The sequence below is a fragment of the Carya illinoinensis genome, chromosome 16, assembly GCF_018687715.1.
Source record: "Carya illinoinensis cultivar Pawnee chromosome 16, C.illinoinensisPawnee_v1, whole genome shotgun sequence".
NCBI lineage: Eukaryota > Viridiplantae > Streptophyta > Magnoliopsida > Fagales > Juglandaceae > Carya > Carya illinoinensis.
In genome coordinates this window covers 13577632-13595889 of record NC_056767.1, presented here as the reverse complement: position 1 = coordinate 13595889, position 18258 = coordinate 13577632, and the positions used below count along the sequence as shown (strand labels likewise).

At 30.3% G+C, this 18258-nt stretch overlaps 1 long non-coding RNA gene across 1 annotated transcript; it reads right to left on the bottom strand.

Annotated features, from left to right (window-relative positions):
- Positions 1 to 8119: 8119 nt before the first annotated feature.
- LOC122299104 lies at positions 8120 to 8479 on the bottom strand. The gene is made up of 3 exons (XR_006239580.1): positions 8419 to 8479; positions 8257 to 8349; positions 8120 to 8176 (listed from the first exon to the last, which is right to left on the bottom strand). It is a non-coding gene; the product is annotated as an uncharacterized LOC122299104 (long non-coding RNA).
- Between the last annotated feature and the right edge of the window lie 9779 nt (positions 8480 to 18258).

Sequence of the window (18258 nt, the reverse complement as noted above, 5' to 3'; positions counted from 1 at the left end):
AGGTGAAAAGGGGAAATAAGCATTGTTTTTAAAATCGTAAAGGGGAAATAAGCATTGTTTTTAAAATCGTAACGTACCGGCTGGTATGGCCGGTATATTCCGTACCGGCCACTAGACCGGTACAGAAATTTTATAATTTCGTACCGGTTCAAATATTGGCCGTACTGGCCGATATGTCGGCCTGTACCGGCCGGTATTTTGGTCTCGTTTTTTTTTTTCTATTTTTTCATTTTTTCAAACTATAAATTTATTTTTTTACCCCCAATTTAGACTAAACTATTTATAATTTATATAGATATATGTATTTATGTATAATTTATTTATATATAAATTATTATTTTGAAATATAATTAATATATATATTTATATATATAATTTATTTATATATCGACTATTCCGAAACGGTACACGAAACGGTACTGGTATCGAAATATTTCGTTCCAGTGCCTTGACCGGTACGGCATCTGGTACGGTATTCAAAACATTGGAAATAAGTGTAAATCAATGCACATTAATGAACTATCATTGATAGACGTTGCAAATCCTACGAGAGTTGTCAATCTCCGTTGGGACATGCACTTGAGCCAAGAGAGGAATCCGTCAAGTACGTCAAAAACAGGTCCATATCGTGTTGTAAAAGAACCAATTAGCCTCTTTTGGATGGTTAAGTTGCCAACTCATCAAGTTCTGATCTTCCAAAGACTATAGGGACAATGATCAATCCCATGGAACTGATTAAGCGCATCTTCTCAATGGCATTAGACCTCTCAATGTTGCATATACATATACATATAAATATATATACATATGCGTGTGGGTATATGTATACGACCAACAATCTGCATCCCTAAACCGACCTAAGACCATGCAATCGAAGTGTCAACAATGATAATGACTAATATAGATAAATTTTGTTTGACCATGCATGCAGTCTTCATCTTATAACAATATCTTTGAACTTTTTAGATTTGGTCATGATGATGCTCCGGTATATAGAATGTGAAGATCATGATCCATATACATTCCTCCAACATATATCAAATAAACGTTCTGAAAAACAATAAACAAAACAACATTGCCATTTATCATAGGGGTGTCAAATCGTGTTAACGGGTCGTGTCCGTGTCGTATCAAAACATGCATATTATACAATATAAGTAAACCCTAACCCGACCCGTTAACCTTATTGTGTCAAGATCTTAAACCCTAGCACGATCCGTTAACATAACGGGTCGTGTCGTGTTAACTCGTTTTGACCCATTAGTGAATACTACAAAATAAGTTAACACGATACAATATGACTCGTTTCAAAATGTTTATGTAAATGGGTTGAATAGACCCGAAATTAACACGTTTGACTTGATTAAATTTAGTATAATTTTATATAAATGTTAAAATCATAATATCTATAAAAATTATAAACTAATTACAAGTCCAAAATTACAATCCAAACAATAAAAATATCAAAATTAAAATGATAACAATTTTACTTTTAAGTATAAGGATATAATTATAATTTTAACTTTCTTAACGTGTCATATCGGGTTATAACGGGTTAACCCGTTAAGCAATCGTGTCTTAACGGGTCAACCTGTTTTGACCCGAACCCATTAAGACTAAACCCTAACCCGCTATTATCGTGTCGTGTTCGTGTTGGGTTAACGGGTCGTGTAACATATTGCCCACCCTAATTTATCAGTAGTCCTAGCTGATGATCCCTTCAAAAATACCGTGAAGAAATTCATATCTTCCCACAATTCCTTAGCCTCATCATATGCAAGTTGGTATCATTATTTTATTCACACATATACATACATACATACAAACATATATACATGTAAAGATCCTTATACAAAAGACTCTGAAAAACACACATAAAATATTCCTTCTCTGGTCTTGCTAAGAAGTTTAAAAAAAAAAAAAAATAACTTTATTTAAGAAAAAATTAGAGCATTGGCATTAGATTGGTCATCTCAATCTTTAAAATTTGAAAAATATGTTACTTTTTAACTTTTAGCTAATCATTCGACACTTAAAATCTATATTGGATTAGTCATCACATTCTCTATAATAATAAAATATTATTATTTTTTATTATTTATATTTCTTTAATTAATTTTTATTTTTTAATTAGTTTTTTATTTTATTTTCATAATTTTCAATAATCGCTAACAATCATATTCATTTTCATTTTCACAATCCAACAATCTATAATATAATAATCTTATATGTACAATCCATAAAAATATCATATCCGTAATATAATAATCTCAAATATAAGATGAATATGGGATAAGAAATAATAAAATACTAATTTGAAAAAGTTACAGTTGTTTTCATATATAAAATGTAAGATGAATTTATTATAACTAATATTTTAAATAAAAAATATTTAACTAATTTAATGTGGGTTTAATTTTATTAATATTTTATAAAATATAAAGAACACTGACATTTGATTAATTCAATATCTGTGCGTTTATAAAAAGTGACTTATTCACGCTTTTTTATCATGTAAAAAACTATAAAATTTAAAACTCAAATTTTAAATTTTAAAATAAAATTGATAAAGCGAATCTAGTGAAATTATAAATATATAAAACACGGAAAAACTTAAAAGCTTGTCTTTTATACGAATTCACTGATAATGAACAAGTGTAGATGAGTAGCTGTCATGGTCTGGGTGCATATTGATGAGTACAGCTAGCATTGGCTGCAATCTGAATGCACTCTGCATTCAAATAGGGACACATGTCAAGCTGTACTAATGTTTCAATTAATAATTGAAAGCTATTCCCACCGACCAATGTCCTGCTAGCACAATAACACTAAGGTAAAGAAAGTCTCTCATTACAGAACCATTTCTGGCCGAATCTTATGGAGTTCTAACTGCTGTTCAGTTTGCATGGAAACTGGAATTGTCAAAAATAGTACTGAAAGGTGATTCACTTCAAGCCATATAAGCACTGCAGAAGGACAGGAGGCGTGGTGCAGTAACTGCAATTCCAGCATATTCTTTTTTGAAGCTAAATTAGGTCTTATTAAATTTGCAAAGTAGAAAGTCTCTTATATTGAGAGAGATAGTAATGTTATAGCTCATCTTTTTGTAAAGAATGCTCTTTTTATTTCAGATTGAATCATCACTATGGAGGAATACCCTTGATGTATTTTACGTTCATTGAAATGAAAAGATTTAAAGGTTGTTTGCCTTAAAAAAAAAAAAAAAAAAAATGTCCTGCACGCTGCATGGGGATCTAGTTAAATTCCTGATGCTCATGAAGGTACTGTTTGCTTTTATGAGTGTTTGGCAAATTTTATAAAAATAAATTTATAAATCCCCTTTGAATAATATAATAAGTTAGATTGTGAGTCTATTTTTAATTCAAAGTAAAAATTTAACATTTTCTACCAATACATGATAGTAATTTATAGGTTTAGTTTTATTAAATTTTTTTGTCACTGTAGTAAAGAATGCTAGCTAGGATTATAAATTTGAAAGGCCGTCTACATTTTGGCCTCTTTTAAATACATAAGTCATATGAGATATTTTGAATAGTAATAAAATTTTTGAGTTAAGATAAGATGAAATAAATTGTAAAAAAATATATGTTTAGATAGCGAGATGAGATAAGATAGGTTTACATTTTTTAGATTTAAAAAATATGTGAATTCTATTATTTTAACTTTCAGCAAAATTTGTGCACTGTTTATTACTGTTTGCATGCTATTTATTGTCAAATTTTACTGTGCATTATTGTTCCCGTAATGTTTATTGTCAGCTTTTACTGTTTATTATTATTTATTTAAGTAGATATTTTTAAAATTTAAAAATAAAATATAGTGTATTTAGATAGGAAAAATTGCTGTTCAGATGAATTTGTACTGAGTATCTAAATTGATAAAAAATTAAAAAAAAAAAAACCAAGTAAAAATAAGAAAGGAAAAAATAAACTTCAAATTTGCATCCTTCCGGGAATAACGCTTCTAAGACATCTAACCTTTTCATCTATTACAATTAAGAGAAGAGGTGGACTATGGAAACGTACTATATTGAAATGATAAAAAAGATGTAATATATGTAAACTATAAACTAAGTTAATTTTGTATATTGCTGAATAATCATGTATAGCAGTAACGTCGTATATTTAAAAGTTTTTAAGTAGCGCAATTACATACTATATAGCCAGCTATTTAGTTAACGTTGAACTTTTTGTTAAATATATTCCACCCAGATAATTATAATTTTTAAAAGAAAAATAATCTAATGCAAATATTATATTCTAATTTAATTTCTTGAAATAAAACAGAAAAATAAACTATAATTAGCATATAATTTTAAATGAGACCACATTCAAATTTGACGATAAATAAGAAATATCTATTTGAAAATAAAAATACTAAATGCAATCGCAAGACACAAATAACGTACAAACGACTTGATGATATGATAGCTTTCTTTATGAAAATGGTATCGTTTTTGAGTTTAGAGAAACGACGCGTTTCATTCTTTCTTTTGGCTCGATAATCCCCTCCCCTAATCTCTTCACGATGGTTCCCTTAGTTTTCTCTTCAGACCCATTTTCTCCTCAGCAGCCCAAAACTCTTCACGATTGTCTCTCATCTCAACCCATCCCTCAATAGTCGCAACCCTCTCTCATGCAGCGGCGCCGAAAGCTCTCAAAGCTACCGAGAACCCACAATAGAACATCTATTACGCTGACAGCCACAAAACACTGACAGTTGTCGAGAGCAAGACAGAATTGGTTGACTCACACACCACCACTCTCGCTGGAACAAAAAAAAAAAAAAAAAAAGTTCTTTGAGAATAGTGATGAAAAAAAAAACCGAATCTGAGCTTAGTTGTAGAACGAATAGAGCTCTTTTTTTTTTTTTTTTTTTTTTTTCCTATTTGCTATTCTTTCTATTTCGGGGCAAAAAGGAGTTTTGACAAACAAATCAATTAAAAACAAGCTTATGATGTGGCGACTGCAAGGCGATTTTATGGGACGACTGTCCATAGAGTTGTTAGATTTAAAAATTATTGACAATTTGCAAGAAACCATTTAAGAGTGGCTATTACACTAGGTTATAATATATATATATATATATAGCCTTGGGAGCCTTGCCCTTTGCCTGGTCCTGGTTGTAGCACTTCTCTCTAATTTAAGAATATATATTCATGGAGATCTCAATAATTATTCTAAAATAATTTTTTTTTTTTTTTTTTTTATTTTGAAAAAAAAAATCTTCATCTATTGCAACTGATCCTCATGCAATAATAATAGAAAAGTCGGCAATATTCAATCTAACTATCATGTTTATAAGGTGATCATGTTTAAATATCTACCGTCCTATATACGTACATTATTTGTATTCTTTAATACGATATTTAAGACCAAAGTCATGAGTTAATTTCCTAACAAAAAATTGGAAATAAAAAAGCACGTGCGAGCTCTCAAAAAATGCTCTAGCACTACCGAGCTTCAAAACATTAATTTAGGCGCCGTTTGGAGAGTAGTATGCGATGCCCTTCAACTTTTCAGGACTAGTCCGCCTTGGAAATGCTTGGTATTGACTTTTGGATTTTGGGATCTGGTGTGATAAACGTCATAATTCTTACAATGGATTTGCTAATGTGGCAGATTTTTATTGTATGCTAATGTGGCAGATTTTTATTGTAGGCTGTGAAGGCCAAAAAAGTAGCTCAGCCGTTCCAAAGCGGTTTTGTTTTTCATTTTTCTACCTTGTTTTTAAACATTTTTTAATAATTTAAAAAAATTAAAAAATAATAAACTGGGTTTTGTTTTTCATTTTCCTACCTTGTTTTTAAACATTTTTTAATAATTTAAAAAAAATAAAAAATAATAAACTTTATAAAATTATTATAAAAAATTTTCTTAATCATTAAGTAAAAATAAAAAAATAAAAACACAATTTGACATGAAAATTATGTTGGAATAGTAACTACAACATAAGTAGTCTTTCGGGACAAATGTTTTTGTCCTAAAAGACAATGATTTCGTTCTAAAATATATTTTGAAAAAAAAAAACTCTTGCCAAGTTCATTCCAATAATAGTGTCCCAAAAAATATTTTGGGACAAATTATAATTTCGTCCCAAAAAATATCTTTTAAAACGAATTTGAAGAAAACTGTTCGATCACATTCAAACAGAATATTTGTTTTTACACAATTGAATTTTGTTCTAGAATAACTTTTGAACGGTGCAAATTTGTTGTTCAAATGTATAATATGTTCGAACCTTGCATTCATGAGTGGTCGATTGATACTAAAATACATTCGAACAAATAGGCATTAGGAAACGTTCGAACAAATAATGTAATGGTCGAACAGTAAAATATGTTTGACCATATTGAGTAATCTGTTCGATATCGATGCATGATTGGATTGAACAATTTGTAATGGGAAACTATTCAAATGTTAGGAAAATAAATTTGAATATATACCGTATCAACTTTCGAATGTTTTAATAATACTGTTCAAATGGTGGATATTTTATTTTACCCAATAATAAAAAATCAAATAGACATTCATAATATTTGAAAAAATACATTACAATATGTTCAATACCCACAAAAATAGTCTAATAAGTGCAAACTAAATGAATAAAACAGTGCTAGCATTCTTCATACAGAAATAGATTCCAAAATCTATACGTATAATGTAAATCAGTTGCCTGGAGGCCTTAATTATTGCATAAGCATCTGCATTTGGAGTTGCATCTTTCTCTTCAACTTTTCTTGTTGTTTCATGCACATCTTCATATCTGCTTATTTCGCCAATTGAGCCTCTAACTCTTGCTGCCTTGTAGTCAATTCTTTGATATTGGAATTTGCATTCTCTAACGCTATAGAGGTCTTAAGAGGCAAAATTAGATGAAGAGAAAGAGGCAGAATCGTTTACACAGCGATCTAAATCACTCACACTATAAAAGATTTGATTTTTAGAGACAAAAGTTTGTCTCAAAAAATAAGAATTTCGTCCCTAGAAGTTTTTGGAGACAAAAATTTTTTGTCTCTATTTTGTCTCAGAAATACCGTCTCAGAAGGTTTTCGGAGACGAAAATCGAATTTCATCTCCAAAAAGTACTTTTAGGGACGAACTTCATTTCCTCTCAAAATGAAGTTCGAATGAAAAAATTACTGTTCGAACAACAGGAAATGATAATTCAAACCAACAACCATCTCTGATCGAATCCGTTCGAACAACACAGTTTGAAGTGACTTTTGTTTGAAGAAAAATTTTAACTGTTCGACCAGACAATATATTTACGGAAATATTTTGTTAGAACGAAGTTTTGAAAACATCGTTATTCGAATGAATATTTAATTGTTCGAATAAAGGCACTGATTGTATTTCCTAATACGTTCGAATGTGTTTTTTGTATTCGAATGGATATGTTTTTGTTCGAATGTATGCATAAATGGTAATTTACCATTTGAACGCATTATTTAAAATTCGAATGATATTGATCAAACAGAATAAAATTTAATTAAAATGATAATAGTAATACAAATTTAATCAAACATACATCAATTGTTCAAATATTTACAAACATCATAAATAAAGGTAATTAAAAAAATTAAATGAACTATGATTGTGGTGGTACTGGTGGCATAGGGTTTTGAGACATCATTGACTGAAATTGTTCAAATATTTTTTGATTATTTAATTATAGCCTCTCTTCTAATCTTGCCTCTAAATCTGCTGCTTGATCTAATCGGGTAGCAACTCTTTTTCCTTCGACCTCAATCGTTCTATCTCAAGTGTAGCTTCCTCTAACCTCTTAGTCTGGTCGTCATTTGATCTGGCTTTAGAAGAGGATGACGATGTTAAGGATGGCTTCACACAACGTCCTAAGCCCCTCAAATATCAAGAACGTGATCCAAGAACTTGAGAAAAGATTTGAGTATCGTTGACAGATGATTCATCAGATGGATCTGCAGCAGTGTCTTTAAGAGATTTCATCTTGTCCTACAAAAAGAAAAATATTAAAATTAGTATAGGTAACAAAAATATATCTAGACAATGAAATTAAATAAACTTAAACTTACATAATTTGCCTCTGCTTCAGGATTGTTCCAAATACCATCACGATTTTTATGTACTTTAGCATACAATTGGGTCAAATCATAATTAGCAGGATTTTCTTTTTGCTGCAAAATGGAAATTAATATCAGAATTTAATCCAGAAAAGTGTATGTATTAATATTTAATGGAAAATAAAATAACTAACCATTTTTTTTTACAAGCGATGAAAAGATCGAGAACCCGCATGATGGTGTATCGTTAAATTTGATCTATTTGCTCTGTTCACCGTACTCCGTTGCTAAAAAAAGTATTATAATTTTATATTTAATACATCTATCATATTAAAAAAAGACAGCAGCGAAATTACCTGATAAGCAGAATCTTCAAAAAGATCACAAACTTTCTCCCAATCGTTTGGTGGCATTGCTTGAAATGGATTTTGACGCATCTTTGTCGTAGTACTGAACTTCTAATAGTGTGCATGGCATCAACCTTTGTACCTGCGGAATGCATTCGACATCAGTTCCTCAATTGTTAGTCGATCCTCTCGTCGGCCAAAATTTAGTTCAAACTCATCCTTCAAAAAATTAGAAGCAATTAGTATAATTTCAAAAGTTATTTAAATAAAAATGTTCTCTTGAGTAACTTATTACCGGGCAACGATTTCTTATCTATCTATAAAAAACCCAATTCATGGGATAAGCACTATCAATAAACTATTATAATAAACGTGTCTGGGTACCATCTATTTTTAAGGTAGTTGGTTCTATCCCATTCGAGAGACTATCATCTATATCGCATATATACTCAGTCTAAAACTCATATGTTAGTAAAAATTTCGACAGCATTTCCTTACAATTTTTCAAGTATGCCAGTCACAGTAAGTCATTGACCCTATTCATGGGCCGATAAACTTACGAACTACATACTCGAAAAATGTAAGAAAATGCTAAACCAAAATTTTAATTGACTAACATATGAGTTTTAACTGAATATATATGCCATATAGATGATAGAATCCCAAACTGTCCACTTTGGACAATTCAAGAGTTGTACCCAAACATTCTTTATGAGAATATTTGGTCACAACTCTCAAACGGCTCTAAGGTTTAACTGCATGTAAAATAATTAGAAAATCCAATACCTCAATAATAAACATAACAAGTATACATCATAAATACATTACAAGATTACATTACAAGTATACATGATGGGCCATGCCATATATTTAAGTACTTATAATTCTTTACTTAAAGATTCCATCATGTTAATCATCTTAATTAGAATACTTAAATAATTCTGAAAATATAAGTTATAATTTTTTATAACTTATATTTTATAAGTATAATTTAAGTATTAATCTATTAATTAGAGTACTTAAATAGAATTAATTATGCATTATAATTCTTTAATTAATTACAATAAGAATATTTAGAGTATTAATCATCTTAATTAGAGAGCTTAAATAATTCTGCATATTTAATTATAATTTTTTATAACTTATATTTTATAATTATAATTGAAGTATTAATCTATTAATTAGAGTACTTAAATAGAATTAATTATGCATTATAATTCTTTAATTAATTACAATAAGAATATTTAGAGTATTAATCATCTTAATTAGAGAGCTTAAATAATTCTGCATATTTAAGTATAATTTTTTATAACTTATATTTTATAATTATAATTGAAGTATTAATCTATTAATTAGAGTACTTAAATACAATTAATTATACATCAATATTCTTTAATTAAGTACAATAAGAATATTTAGAGTATTAATTATCTTATTTAGATTACTTAAATATTTTCAATTAGAGTAGTTATAATTTTTTATAACTTATATTTTATGGTTTTTTTTTAGTATTAATCTATTAAATATTTTCACTAATTTATTAAACTTCTTTTATTAAATATCAAATAATTATATTTTAAGTTTTCAAATATTACAATACAGTACTTAAATATTTACAATTATACATTATAATTACATTTTATAATTACTTTATAACTATCATCTAATTGATATTGTTCGAACAAACACTCAATATGTTCGAATAGAATAAAGCCATTATTTGATTCTGTTCGAACTGATTACATTCAATTCGAACGGTATTCAGAGTGTTCAAATGGGACAAAATCAAAAACTAGTCACCAAAAAGAGCAAAAAATTGAATCGCAAAACACAATTTTCACATACATGATGGCATATTTCAATATGATACATTGGAAACTATATGATTATCCCTAAATATGATTATTAAATAACTTAGAAAACTATAAAAACTTACCTCCAATTTTTGCAATCCAATAAAAATATCAATCCACAATACCTATATATGCATAAAACATATTAAACAGCTGTTCTATCCCAACAAAATAAATGCAAGAAATGAAATTGTACTTGTAAATGAAAATCAGAATGAAAAATAACAAAAATACCATTTACCTCTTTTCCTTCTTTCTTCTCTCTCAAGAATCTCTTCTCTCTCACTTCTTTGAAGCTCTCTCTCTCCACAATACTCTTTATCAGCTTCTGCCACACTCTTTCTCCCTTTCTTAAACTTCAATCCGAGTGAAAATGAAGTTAAAGGATCGGGTTAATAATATGTGAATTTACGTTTGAACATATTTTTTATAAGTTTGAACGCGAAAATAAAAAAAACCGCAAATTTTTTCCACAATATTTTCCCGTTCGAATTAATAATATTTCAGTTCGAACGACAAAAATAGAATATTCTCCAGCATATACCGATAATAATTTTCCCTCCAAACAAAAAACTTCATTCGAACAAAATTTATATCTATTCGAACAACTTAATATGCGTTCGAACAGATAATAATAGAAATATATAAATATAGTTATTATATTATTATTAGTATATGATAAAATACAATACACGTTATAATACTAAGTGTCAGTAATAGTATAATACTAAGTTTCTTATTAATATATAATATTATGTATTACTAATAGACTAATATTTTATTTAGTATCACTAATAGTGTTATACTTATAATTAGTATCACTATAAGTATAACACTAAGTATCACTAATAGTATAATATTATCTATTATAGTATAGATAGCATAAATATTTGAAAACTAATAGTACTATAACACTTTCTAATATATTCTAAGTACTTGGTTTATTAATTACTAATACACAAACTAAATATATTAGATATATGTATTTTATACTTATATTTAATGCAATGTTTTACTATAGACTTAGTATATTATAATATAATGCAATGCTTTACCTGAGACTATTTTATACTCAGCTAATGCATAATTTAAATATTAGTACTAATACTAGTATATATTGTTTTACCTCTTGTACTTATATATATCAAATTATTTTTGAATTATTACAATATCCATTCAAACATATACCCTTTCAGTTCGAACTTATACCCTTTCCATTCGAACGAATTTATGTTATTTAAGCCACGATACAGTTTCTTCTTCGGCCATTCGTGCATCCTCTCATTTGAACCGTCCAATCGAATCCTCCGCCGTTCGCAGCCCCAACGCCGCCGCAAACTCCGACCAAGTGCTCAAATCCCCTACAACAAGAGGTATGGGTTAAATATTTAGAGTTTTAACCGATTAAGATATAAGTTTTGGGGGGGTTCGGATTTTGAATCAATCCGACCCCATTTTGTTGTTTTGGGGTTAAATGACCCAAAAGTAATCAGTAGAAATGATGGGGCTTTACTCCTCAATCATTTCTACCGATTAAAATATTGGTACATTGAGTTGTTTGAATTTGTAGATTCGGGACTGAGTTGACTCAGCCATGTCTGTTTGGCTCAGTCCCATTCGAATGAGCTTATATTCTGTTCGAATTAAAGTTATTTCAATTCGAATGGAATTTATGCTCATTCGAATGGACTTCTTGCTAATTCGAATTACTTTTATGGTCATTCGAATGAAATTAGATTCCATTCGAATGGACGTTTACTTCATTTGAATGAAAATTGAGGCCATTCAAATTGAATTTTAATCATTCGAACTAAACATGATATTTGGCAGCCCTTATTCGAACGGATTTTAATCCCTTCGAATAAAGACTTGCCAAACACTGCAAGACAACATCATCAGTAGACAATATTCACTTTAATTAAATTACATAATTATTTTGTATATCAACAGTATTCTAATGGCAAGCAGCAGCGGAAGAAAACGTTCCCGACCCCAAACAGGCCAAAGTAGCAAAGCAGCTCCTTCTCAGCTTGTCGTGCGGCCTATACTTGTTGAGCAAGAAATCATTCTGGATGATTTTCGTGATCTCACTTGGGAGGGATGGAGCATACATGAAATCATCATCGATTGTGGATGGACCCCGATCTGTCGACAGAGGGGCGCAGCATATCCTGAAATGGTCGGTGAGTTTTACCGTGCCATGGGAGAGCAGTCTAGTAATGCTCTGTGCTACAACTTAGTAGTCCAGAGAGTGAGTATTATCTTCTCTCCCCGTGTTATTGCTGAGTTTCTTGATCTGCAGCGGGAGCCCGGTGTATATCTTGCAGCACCAGCACCAGAGACAGCAGTGACTGCACCACTGGAGAGGACACACCAGTCGCATCCTCATCGCCAGCACTGGATGTACAGACCGCAGAGCTGGATATCGACTCAGATGATAGTTAGAGCCGCGTTGAGGTACCTGATGATGGTCTCACAGACGATTAGGTTCGTGGCATTGTGCCAGAGCCTTTAGCTCCTCCATATGATGGCAGTAAAGTGATCCGACAGGCCGACTGTATAGCAATTTTCAGAATGCTTAATCTGATTGTCGGATATAATATTGATCCAAAAAAACACAAGACTGATTTCGGGCTCGAGCGGGCCAAATTTTTGTTACGGTTAGCACAGGGGGAGCCGATTGATTTGGCATTATATTTCTTCCTCCGCATTCGATCAGAGTCACGCTATTCGGGTGGAGGTAGTCTACCATTTGCACTGCTGATATCTAACCTCCTACTCCAATCGGGGGTTCAAGTGACTTCGACTGAGCGGATGACACCACAGATGAGCCCGTTAATAGGATCACATTCAGCAAGAGCAGGGGTCACTTGCCGAGGACTCATGCAGTACAGGATCAGGATCAGCCTCCGCCTACTGATCCAGCTTCTACTGCTGCTGCCCCTATTGAGAGACAGCCTGCTGGGGCTACTCCGGAAGATGTACGAGCTATATTGGCGGAGCACTGCCAAATTATATTTAGGGACTTCATTCAGCCCATTATGGATAGGCTTCAGGACGTGGAATGACGCTTACAAACCTTGCAGGAGGATTTTGATTTACTTAATAAATAGATATTGTTAGTTATTATTTTACTTTTTTTATGTTGTATAGAACGTTTAACTCTTTTTAGGATGTGATTAATGTATGATTTTTATTTTTAGTGTTTGCTAGCCTCTTTATTGTTAATTATATTTTCTTCTCATTATACTTAATGTTCACAATAATTGAAAAAATGACATTATCTTTAAGTAATATTTATTTAACTAAAATATTTTTAAAATAATTACATAAAATTAATTTATGAATTCGTAAATATTTTAATTCATTGTAAATCATAATATATAATATATAGAAATTTTTATTTAATTTGAAAATGATAAAAAATTAATAGAAAAAATATGTATTATTACAATTTTAACAATATATCTTTCAATTAAATAATACCGTTCGAACGAATTATTACTAATTCGAATAGATTATATTGCATTCGAATAGATTAATTTTATGTTCGAATTAAATTTTATTAGTTCGAACGGTTTCAATTTTTTGAGACGATCTAATTCGTCCCAGAATCTCCTGTTAGTTCGAATGGATTTATAAGGTTCTCCCTATTTTGAGACGAAATTTAAATTTCGTCTCTGAAAAGTATCTTTAGGGACGAAATTTATTTCCTCCCTAACAAATTTCGTCCCTAAAAAGAAAATTTCTTGTAGTGTCAAATATCCTAAACATTGACCAAGACCTTATGTAAAAATTCCAACATCACTTGTTGAGGAATTTTGATCTGATATAGATTCAATTCGTAGGGCAACTATTTTAACCTACACATAAGAGAAAGAATTAATATCATCATAAAAATTCTAATATGTTTAATTAAAATAGATTATAATGCTTACATAATTTTAACGGGCATCGGAATGAGTCCACTCTCCATTACGATCAGTATATGTAGCATATAATTTTATTATATCATAATTGACATTTGACTTTTTCTACAAGAGACATTTGTTAAGATATAAAGTCACTAGAATTCCTCCTTATAATTAACTATATACAATAAAAAAATAATAATATTACTAATTTCTTAAAGAGGCAATAGAAAGATCTTGAGTTTGCATGTTAACGAATTTTCAGTTTCGATCTATTTGTTTTGTCTATAGAACTTCGCCCTTGCATAGAAATTGACATATTAGAAAGCAAAATTATAAATATGATTTTTTTGCATAAAAATTTCATTTAATTATACCTTATAGCATGGGTCCTCAAACATGTGTGAGTTACAATTTCTGACTTCCATCCAAACAAGTGAGACTTCCTTCCAAACAGTTCGAGAGAGGACTTCTAGTTTACTAGAGTAGCAGGTGAAAATTTCTACCTTCCTGACTCTTATCTAACAGGGTCATTCCCTACCATCAGTCTTCAGCAATCGTGGTTGAGCACCAATCCTAAATCATAGGGAAGAAGCAAGGGAGCTCGTGTCTTATATTGACATCGTCGCTGAGTTCTATAAATAGATTAGTGTTTCTAGCCTAGATGAAGGAGGGGCATACACAATCTCTGTCTAAGGAGCTCCAATTATATTTTCAGCGAATAGACTCGCTGAATTTCTCAGTATTCCTAGGTTGTGCGATGCATATCTGAATGTGGTGCCTAGAGAGTTGATCCTTTAGGTGATGCGGAGACAACTGAGTACAAGGGATCAATTTATATAGATGAGCTCAATGCCCTCGCTGATCATGAGATGAGGGACTTGGTTGTTGATCCAAATGCTCTTCTGTATGATGAGACAAAGAGTATCAAGCAGGCAGATCTATCTTCTTTCTTCAAGATTATGAATTTGATAATCGCCAACAATATTGACCCTTGCCAACACAAGATAGAGGTTGGCATAGATTGGGTGAAGTTTATGTTATGCGAATCTCGTGGCATTCCTATCGACCTAGTGGGGTATGTATTCGATAAAATTTTATTAGAGTTCTGGTACATTACAACAGATATACTGCCATATGGGATCCTGATCACTTGATTTCTGCCACATGCTGGAGTTATGCCAAATGTTTTCGAGCGTAGACGAGAGCCGATGGGACCAATCAACAGCACCATCCTGTCACGAAGCACGGGACACTTGAGACTTCGTCTTCATGGACCTGTTCCAAACCCGATTAATCATCAGAGAGATACACAGCCGGGAGATCATGGAGTATCAGCTAGTGAGACATCCACGCAGATCGAGGCATCACGCATAGCTACTCATGAGGAGATGGTCGATATAGTGGGTGCAAAGATCAGCGATGATCGATACAGTGCATATGGAGGGCCATGCTGCCATGTTTGAGTTACGTACATAGATTAATGGTAGCATTTTTGACTTACGTACAGAGATTAATTCTAACATCTCTAAGTTATGTACATAGATTGATGCCATGTCTACGACTTAGGTAACAATTAGTACTCGATTGACATATATAGAGACACGCTTAGCTATAGTTGAGGATGTGTGCAGAAAGTTGGGATCTTAATACTTTTTATCTTTTATTTACATTTTTTTTTTTTTGGAATGGACAATATCTGGTGTTTTGTCAATTTTATTTAATTATGAATTAAGTTTTTTTTGTCTTTTCTAAATTAATTATTGATTTATATTATTTCGATCCTATTTTTAATCGATAACTTTTATATAAATTAGTAGTTAATATAAAAATAATTCTATTTATCATCTCTGGTACACCATAAAATTCACCTATTTTATTTTAGTTTTTTTCCCTATAACAAATATATAGTGTATGGATGATAAGTAGAACAACTCAACTAGTTTAACAAGAATAAAATAAAATAAAAATAAAAAATCATTTTAAAATATGTAAAGTAACATTCCTCTAATCACTGTTCGAATACTTAATTTTACGTTCGAACATTGATTAACGTACCATTCGAACGGTATAGTAATATATTTGAATGGTAAGTCAATGTCCCGCCAAAATTTATTGACTTAACCCGCCAATTTCCCGTTCGATCATAAATAATATCTATTCGAACATTGTTTAACCTTAGCGTTCAAACATTTTTGTATGATGTTCGAACTTTAGTCAATGTCCAGCTAAATCTTTTCACTTAATGCGCCAAATTGTCGTTTGATCATATATAATTTCCGTTCAAGTGTTTATTTCATTCTATTAGAATATTTTTGTGGATGTTCGAATGGTTATCTTATTAGGGACAAAATTTTTCATCCCCAAATATACCGTTCAAACGTATTCTAACAGTAAACACCTTCCGTCACTTTTTTAGAATAAAATTTAAAATTCGTCCCTACATCTCATTTTTTGAAACGATTTTCATTTCATTCCAAACAAAAATCATCCCAATATCACTTTTTGTTGTAGTGAGTGTTTCTCTTTTGTTAATTCTTGTTTTAAATAGGATGATAGGATGATCCAATTCAAACTAATAAACACATGGATGTATATATATTTGTTTAATATTTATATATATAGGTGTTAGAATTTTCAATCAAAATAATGCTAGATAAAGCCTTAGAGTGTGTAAATTCTGTATATTCCTTTTGGAAAAAAGTAAGGTTTATTATTAAAAAAATAATTTTTTCAAATGAGTCTCAAATTTAACTATTTTTTTTTTTTTCAAAATGAGTGCATATATACAGCTTGTGCCTTCTAAGACTACAAATATCATTCTTTTTAGTAATGTAAACTTTGCATAATTTCATATTCTGCCTTTGCCTCTATTTGCACAAGTCAACTTGGAAAACAAAAATTATAGAGGAATTAATTTTTTTTTTTTAAAAAAGAAAAGTAGAAATTTTAAACACACATGATGTCAAGTTTTCATGATTTGATAAGGCCTGAATTGATGAGTGCAGCTAGAATATTGGAAGGGGATGATCTTAATCAGAATCATGTGTATATATATATCAAGACAGCTGAAGCAAATCCATTGTTTTAGATTTTGGACTTATTTGGCAACATAATTATTTTTAAATATTCTCAAATTATTCATAAATTATTTACTACTTTTTTACTATTATTAACGAATTATTTAACTAATATTTATAAATATTCTAAAATATTTTTATGAAAAATCTAGTTACAAGCACAACTGTACACTAATATGTATACCAATCTAATGTGATTAGACAAAAAGTAGATTTTATTGAAAACAGTATCAATATAAATTTTAAATATAAATAAATCAGTATTTATACACAAATTAATACGTGACTTTATTTATACTTAACAAAACTCATATTTTTAGTATCTAAACAAGACGGCCTTCATCTTCTATATTTTGAACTGGGAGTAGGTTTGGGTCCACTACATCCTAATTCTTGTCCTTGGGAAAGGCTGTGGGTGGGGATCGGACAGTGGATGTTGTAGGTGGGGATCGGCCAGTGGATGTAGGTTTCATTTATACTATTTCAGTCTCTTCACTACCTGCAGAATTTACGATTAAAGTTAGCTAGCCCGTCTTTCCTTTTTTGTGCTCATGATATCAAAAATTTAAGGTGAAACTAAACTATTCTAACTAATAATAATAACATAATAGGTGTTATTGTCGATGTTAGATTTCAAATATTAATGAGAATATTCAAGAAATTATTGAGTGATGTATTGACCAAAGACTAGTATAAATAAATTATAAATAAACTAAATATTTTCGATCATTCTATTTTTTTTTTTCTTTTGAAATGCATGCATTGATTTTAGTACCGTCGTTCCAGCATCAGTTTGCCATATATAAATAAGAGAAGTGATACATCTAGAAATAATAATTAATAATAATAATAAATTAATTATAAAAATAAATTAATGTGATTTTATATGATAAATTAGATCTACTTTACATTCTAACGTACAATATTAAATCATATCAATTAATTGTAAGTTTACATTCATGAAATTTATTTGCAGCTAAAGTGTATATCTATAAATAATATCAT